We start from the raw sequence: 7,992 nt of genomic DNA on the forward strand, positions 1-7,992 counted from the left end.
GCCCGCTCCCCATAACCCTTTACTCCCTTATCCTTCAATAATCTGTCTATCTCCACCTTAAATATATTCAATGACCCAGCCTCCACAGCTCTCTGGGGCAGAGAATTCCACAGATTTACAACCCTCGGAGAACAATATTCCTCCTCATCTCAGTTTTAAATGGGCGGCTCCTTATTCTAAGAACATGTCGCCCTAGTTTTAGTTGCCCCTATGAGAGGAAATATCCTCTTTGCAACCACCTTGTCGAGCCCCCCTCGTTATCTTATAAGTTTCAATATTATCACCTCTCATTCTTCTGAACTCCAATGAGTAGAGGCCCAACCTGCTCAACCTATCTTCATAAGTCAACCCCTTCATCTCAGGAATCAACCGAGTGAACCTTCTCTCTGAACAGCCTCCAAAGCAAGTATACCCTTCCGTAAACATATGGGTCAGTATCACATTGCTGTTTGTGGGAGCTTGCTGTGCGCAAATTGGCCGCTGTGTTTCCCACGTTACAACAGTGACTGCACTTTTTTTTAAAAAAGTGTTTCATTGGCTGCAAAGTGCTTTGGGAGTCCCGAGGTCGTGCAAGGCGCTATATAAATGCAAGTTCTTTCTTTCTTCCCCCTGCCGAGCACGTCACAGGTTCGGCATCACATCAAAGCTCCCAGCAGTACATTAAACCGACTACTTTTATGCCATTAACTCCGTGAACATCTGCAACACGTTTAGCCGCCAGGCCAAGACAAGCGGAAAAATCAATGGGAAACTCATTATTAATAGATTAAGAGGCCACACTCCGGATACACGGCCACCTTTCAACGTTGAACAACTTGTTTTGCGCTCCCGGCTCTCGGGTTTCTGCTGAGGCGGCAGGGGAGACAAGGAGCTGCCACAGCCCACGCTGTGGGTCTGAGCACTATGCAAACTTTTATTACCAGAGCTCTCCGCAACAACAGACGCGCACACACACACACACACACTTAAAACTCATTGGAAGCAGACTGATGCTTCCTCAAGCCTGCCGTTTTCGCCCCCTCCCGCAGCCCCCCCACCATATCTCGTCTAGCTGCTGACTCTTGCTGGGGTACAGTCCCGCAAGTGCTAGAGGCACTCTTGTATTTCACGCGTGGGGAACCGAGTGAACATGCTGGTGGAGTATTTGACTGGACACGCCGTCGCAGACAAGCGCAATTCTGTTCCCCCTTCCCACCCAACTAGTAAACCGGAGCTAGCAAACACGACAGGGGTAGATGCAGGGAGGATGTTTCCCCCCGGGCTGGAGAGTCTAGAACCAGGGGTCACCGTCTCAGGATAAGAGGTCGGCCATTTAGGACTGAAATGGAGAAGTTTCTTCACTCCGAGGGTGGTGAATCTTTGGAATTCTCTGTCCCAGAGGGCTGTGGATCCGGAGTCTCTGAACATATTCAAGGCTGGGATCGATAGATTTTTGGAGTCCAGGGGCATCAAGCGACACGGGCGGGAAAGTGGAGTTGAGGTCGATGATCAGCCATGATCTTATTGAATGGCGGAGCAGGTTCTAGGGGCCGTATGGCCTACTCCTGCTCCTATTTCTTATGTTCTTATGTAAAGAAAGACTTGCATTTGTGCAGCGCCTTTCACGACCACCGGAGGTCTCATAGAAACATAGAAAATAGGTGCAGGAGTAGGCCATTCGGCCCTTCTAGCCTGCACCGCCATTCAATGAGTTCATGGCTGAACATTCAACTTCAGTACCCCATTCCTGCTTTCTCGCCATACCCCTTGATCCCCCGAGTAGTAAGGACCTCATCTAACTCCTTTTTGAATATATTTAGTGAATTGGCCTCAACAACTTTCTGTGGTAGAGAATTCCACAGGTTCACCACTCTCTGGGTGAAGAAGTTCCTCCGCATCTCGGTCCTAAATGGCTTACCCCTTATCCTTAGACTGTGACCTCTGGTTCTGGACTTCCCCAACATTGGGAACATTCTTCCTGCATCTAACCTGTCTAACCCCGTCAGAATTTTAAATGTTTCTATGAGGTCCCCTCTCATTCTTCTGAACTCCAGTGAATACAAGCCCAGTTGATCCAGTCTTTCTTGATAGGTCAGTCCCGCCATCCCGGGAATCAGTCTGGTGAACCTTCGCTGCACTCCCTCAATAGCAAGAATGTCCTTCCTCAGGTTAGGAGACCAAAACTGTACACAATACTCCAGGTGTGGCCTCACCAATGCCCTGTACAACTGTAGCAACACCTCCCTGCCACTGTACTCAAATCCCCTTGCTATGAAGGCCAACATGCCATTTGCTTTCTTAACCGCCTGCTGCACCTGCATGCCAACCTTCAATGACTGATGTACCATGACACCCAGGTCTCTTTGCACCTCCCCTTTTCCTAATCTGTCACCATTCAGATAATAGTCTGTCTCTCTGTTTTTACCACCAAAGTGGATAACCTCACATATATCCACATTATACTTCATCTGCCATGCATTTGCCCACTCACCTAACCTATCCAAGTCGCTCTGCAGCCTCACAGAATCCTCCTTGCAGCTCACACTGCCACCCAACTTAGTGTCATCCGCAAATTTGGAGATACTACATTTAATCCCCTCATCTAAATCATTAATGTACAGTGTAAACAGCTGGGGCCCCAACACAGAACCTTGCGATACCCCACTAGTCACTGCCTGCCATTCTGAAAAGTACCCATTTACTCCTAATCTTTGCTTCCTGTCTGACAACCAGTTCTCAATCCATGTCAGTACACTACCCCCAATCCCATGTGCTCTAACTTTGCACATCAATCTCTTGTGTGGGACCTTGTCGAACGCCTTCTGAAAGTCCAAATATACCACATCAACTGGTTCTCCCTTATCCACTCTACTGGAAACATCCTCAAAAAATTCCAGAAGATTTGTCAAGCATGATTTCCCTTTCACAAATCCATGCTGACTTGGACCTATCATGTCACCTCTTTCCAAATGCACTTTACAGCCAACGAAGTACTTTTTGGAGTGCCGTCGCTGTTGTAATGTGGTACACGCGGCAGCCAACTTGCGCACAGCAAGCTCCCACAAACAGCAATATGATAATTGACCAGATCATCTGTTTTTCGTGATGTTGGTTGAGAGATAAATATTGGCCAGGACACTGAGGAGAACTCCCCTGCTCTTCTTCGGAATAGTGCCTTTTACGTCCACCTGAGCACGCAGACGGGGCCTCGGTTTAACGTCTCATCTGAAAAGACGGCACCTCCGACAGGGCAGCGCTCCCTCAGCACTGCACTGGAGAGTGTCAGCCTGGATTTCTGTGCTCAAGTACCTCGAAAACTGTCTGTTTCTCTCCCCCACCCCCTACGTTACCCGCTAGCGTCACCGACGCTCCCTTTAAGCTGCGTGGCTTGGTACCGCTCTGCAGCTCCCGCGCAGTCGGCTCACCAGCTTTTAAACAGGAAAAAGAAAACGCGCCTGCGCGGAATTCTGAAGAGGCTGCGCGCCCAACGTAAAATTAAAGGGAACACTGATCGTCATCCCAGCTGAAATCAGCAAATTCAGCAGAGAGCAGGGAGGAAGATGGGAGCCTCCTGGTCCGTATGCCTCAGTTGCAAACATCGCACCACGACATCTATGCCGCTAATACGCAGTCTGCAGAGAATACAGCGCTACACCAGCAAATTCATGCCGATCCAGGCCGACTTGAATAACCTACCACCAACCCGTCTCAAATCTGGAAAGTCACTTTGGACCGTCGCCAAAGCCCTTCAGCGATCTCCCCTCAGCCTCGATGACCGACGGCGAAATGCTTGGAAGAACTGCGATACACGGAATGGATTCCTTAATGGAGGAGCCCACAGTACAACCTGAAGGATCAAACCTCCCTCGCAAACAGTGGACAATCAGCAACCGCCTCAGAACCGGTCACTGTCGATGCTGCCGCCTTCATAGGTGGAAGATCAGACCCTGGAGCGCATCATGGAGCACTGACCTCAAGAGGCAGCCTGCAAGATATCCACGCTGTTACACCGGAAGCTTTGGCCTGGATATCCCACTTGGATATTTGACGTTTGATTTACTTTGCTACCACCGTATGGAAGAAGAAGTAGTTACACATTAAATAGTACACAGAGCCATCGACAAGATCACGCTCTACAGCTGAACCTGAACTGGAGAAAAGAGAGGAACACAAACCCAAAAGAACAAGTAAAATGCCACAGGTAGAAGGAAAGCCGGGGAGGGGGGGGGGGAAGAGCGAGCGCGAGGGGTGGGGGGGAGAGTGAGCCCGAGGGGTGGGGGGGGAGAGCGAGCGCGAGGGGGGGAGAGAGCGCGAGGGGGGGAGAGAGCGAGAGAGGGAGAGAGGGAGGGGGAGAGGGGGAGAGGGAGAGGGGGAGAGAGGGAGAGGGAGAGAGAGGGAGGGAGAGAGAGAGGGAGAGGGGCGGGAGTGAGGGAGGGAGGGAGAGGGGGAGGGAGGGAGAGGGGGAGGGAGGGAGAGGGGGAGGGGGAGGGAGGGAGAGGGAGAGAGACACCATGGCAGGTTAGCGATGAAGGAATAAATATGCTAATGTTACTCACATGCTAAACAGTGGCTTTCTTTTTCAGTGTTCAGTGAAGTCAGAAAGTAGCTTGCATAAACTGGCCGACAAGCAGAACTTCTCGGGCCGAGAGAAGTACTGACATTGAAGGTCTAATTATTATTTTTATTTGATATACAGATATAATTATATGCTCATTCACAGCTTTGTCGCAATGACATGATTAAACGGTGAGCAAGCTAGCACAGCCTTGCAGATAACGACCAGTAAAATAGTCAAAAAGAGGCATGTAAATTGGATGTAAAAAAAAAGCTGGTAATACAAGCAGAATTTTACCCCGTGCTCCTTAACAATGTCACTTCCTCCTTGTGGACAAGGCTGCTTTTATACATTAGCCTTCCCTATCTGCAAAGCAGTATTTTCCAGAATAAGGGCTTTGCAGAGGCAGTGAGAAAGAATGGTTTGTGGTATGAAGATCTATACTGTTTGCCTGCCCCACCTTGCACCAACACTCAGTCACAGCCATTCTCTTGATTGGAAGGTTACAAAGGGAAGGGAAAATATGGGTGAGGCACTCGAGGTAGCACGTATCTCAATGGGTGGTTCGGTTATAAGCGCCTGTTTCTATTATGCTGAATTTTCCCTTTTCATACTGTACAGTGCTTTCATCAACAATGTGATACTGTATCAGCGAGGGCAGGCATCGACGACAAGGTCCAACACCGCCTCCAGTGCGCCAGCGCAGCCTTCAGTCGCCTGAGGAAGAGAGTGTTCGAAGACCAGGCCCTCAAATCTGACACCAAGCTTATGGTCTACAGGCCTGTAATGATACCGCCCTCCTGTGTGGCTCAGAGACGTGGATCTTTTACAGTAGACACCCCAAATCACTGGAGAAATACCACCAACGATGTCTCCACAAGATCCTGCAAAGCCCCTGGGAGGATAGACGCACCAACGTCGGCGTTCTCGGCCAACATCCCCAGCATCGAAGCACTGACCACACTCGACCAGCTCCGTTGGGCGGGCCACATCGTCCGCATGCCTGACACAAGACTTCCAAAGCAAGCGCTCTACTCGGAACTCCTACATGGCAAGCGAGCCCAAGGTGGGCAGAGGAAACGTTACAAGGATACCCTCAAAGCCTCCCTGATAAAGTGCAACATCCCCACCGACACCTGGGAGTCCCTGACCAAAGACTGCCCTAAGTGGAGGAAGTGCATCCGGGAGGGCGCTGAGCACCTCGAGTCTCGTCGCCGAGAGCGTGCAGAAAGCAAGCGCAGGCAGCGGAAGGAGCGTGCGGCAATCCAGTCCCACCCTCCCTTACCCTCAACCACTGTCTGTCCCACCTGTGAGAGACTGTAATTCTCGTATTGGACTGTACAGCCACCTGAGTGGAAGCAAGTCTTCCTCGATTTCGAGGGACTGCCTATGATGATACTGTGTGTGCACAAGATCTGCACAGCTCCTCCAGTCATGAAAGGGACTTAAGTGCCTGCATGCATGCACAAACCTGAGCAAAACTTGAATCTCACTTAACAGCAACTTCCATTTATACAGCGCCGTTAATGCCCCAAGGCGCTTCACAGAGAGCGTCATCATAAAATCTCTATTTGTGGCTCGTTGTCAGATATGAGAACAGGTGACCAACAGTCGTGTCTTGAAAGAGGAGAGACACATGGCGAGAATTAGGCAGGGAGTTCTAGAGCTCAGGGCCCAGGCAGCTGAAGGCACGGCCGCCGATGGTGGGGCGAAGGGAATCGGAGATGCACGAGAGGCCAGAATTAGAGGAACGCAGAGATACCTGAGGGTTGTGGGGCTGGAGAAGGTTATAGAGTTAGCGAGGTGATGAGGTCGTGGATGGATGTGAACACAAGGATGAGAATGTTAAATGTGAGACGTTGCTGGACCGGGAGCCAATGTCGGTCAGCGAGCACAGGGGGTGATGGGTGAACGGGACTCGGTGCGAGTTAGGATATGAGCAGCCGAGTTTTGGACAAACTCAAGTTTACGGAGGGTGGAAGATGGGAGGCCGGCCAGGAGAGCGTATACAATAAGTGCGATGATGCATACCGACACTATCTCTGACAGCAGAGGTCTCACGATCTAGGGTGGGTGGTTTGGGAGGGGGAGGTCCTGCACCGTGCTACCAGCAAAGATAAAAGCACTGCACCCATCTCATCCCGAAATAATAACCCGATACCCAATACCACTGACACAAACTTTACAATTGCTGCCTCTTGCAACCTCATCTGGAAACAGCAGACAAGTTCCCCAGTCTCGAAGGGTTTTGCTGCATTGACAAGAGATACTTTATACTACAGGGGTGTCTCTTGAGAGCCTCCTCACCTTCAAAGAGATCCTGCATTGTTAATGGGTCACAAACTCTCCTGGTCGGCCCTCCAACCTCCGTAAACTTCAGCTCGTCCAAATCTCTGCTGCCCATGTCCCAACTCACATCAAGACTCGTTCACCCATCACCCGAGCTTGATGACCTACACTGGCTCACGCAGGCGGACTCAAATTTTAAATTCTCCTCCTAGAGTTCAACTCCCTTCATGGTCCTCGTCCCCTCTCTATCTCTGTAACCTCCTCCCCATCTTTGTAACCTCCTCCAACCCCACAACCCTCCGAGATCTCTGCGTTCCCTCAATTCTGCCCTCTTGAGCCTCCCCAATTTTCATCGCACCACCATTGGCAGCCGTGCCTTCAGCTGCCTGGGCCCTAAGCTCTGGAACTCCCTCTCTAACTCTCTCTACTCCTTTAAACCCACCTCTTGGACCAAGCTTTTAATCACCTGTCCCAATATCTCATGTGGCTCGGTGTCAAATGTTTGTCTCATAACGCTCCTGTGAAACGCCTTGGGATGTTTTAGTACGCTATATAAATGCACGTTGTTGACTTCTACCTGAATCCAGCCGAAACAGCGGGGGTCAAAGTCTGTGCCTTCTGATGGCTGCACCATTTCCACAACTCAAAATCGGCAGTGAAACGGAAATGCTGGAGATACACAACGGGTGTGTCGCCATCTCAACAGAGAAACGACAGCTCGATGTTTCAGTTCTGACAGAGTCAGATGGACCTGCTGTGTATCTCCAGCATCTTCTGTTGTTATTGTGGATTTGCGGATGTTACACGGTGATCTCCCGTGACATTGTACAGAGCTGAGTGAGGCAGGTGGAGGATGGATAATTAGACCAGGATGAGACGATGGATTTCAGTCTCCATTTTAAAGTCATACATTCGGTGTTCATATTTGTATTTACATTATAAAGTTCTATGTTCAGCGGGTTCTCAGGGTAGTACTAGAGGCAGCATGATTCACTCTCTGCATCGCAATGTAGCTAGAGATAGAGAGAGGGGCAAGAGATAGAGAGAGAAGGGAGGGGAGGGGAGGGGGAAGAGACATAGCGAGGGGGAGGAGACATAGTGAGGGGGAGAAGAGGAGGAGACAGAGAGGGGGGGGGGGAGAGACAGAGAGGGGGGGGGGGAGAGACAGA

General features: G+C 50.5%; 1 protein-coding gene across 4 annotated transcripts in view; it reads right to left on the reverse strand.

Moving 5' to 3' along the window:
• LOC139239150 (kinesin light chain 1-like) overlaps positions 1 to 7,992 on the reverse strand; it is a 151,594-nt gene that overhangs the window by 93,625 nt on the left and 49,977 nt on the right. The window contains exon 1 of one of the 4 annotated variants that reach the window (XM_070867729.1): positions 6,842 to 6,969. The exons of the other annotated variants lie outside the window; for them this stretch is intronic. The gene's annotated coding sequence lies outside the window, so the exon portion shown is untranslated. Of the gene's footprint in view, positions 1 to 6,841; positions 6,970 to 7,992 lie in introns of those variants that run through there. 4 annotated transcript variants of the gene reach the window in all.

Source organism: Pristiophorus japonicus, chromosome 26 (genome assembly GCF_044704955.1).
Source record: "Pristiophorus japonicus isolate sPriJap1 chromosome 26, sPriJap1.hap1, whole genome shotgun sequence".
Lineage (NCBI taxonomy): Eukaryota > Metazoa > Chordata > Chondrichthyes > Pristiophoridae > Pristiophorus > Pristiophorus japonicus.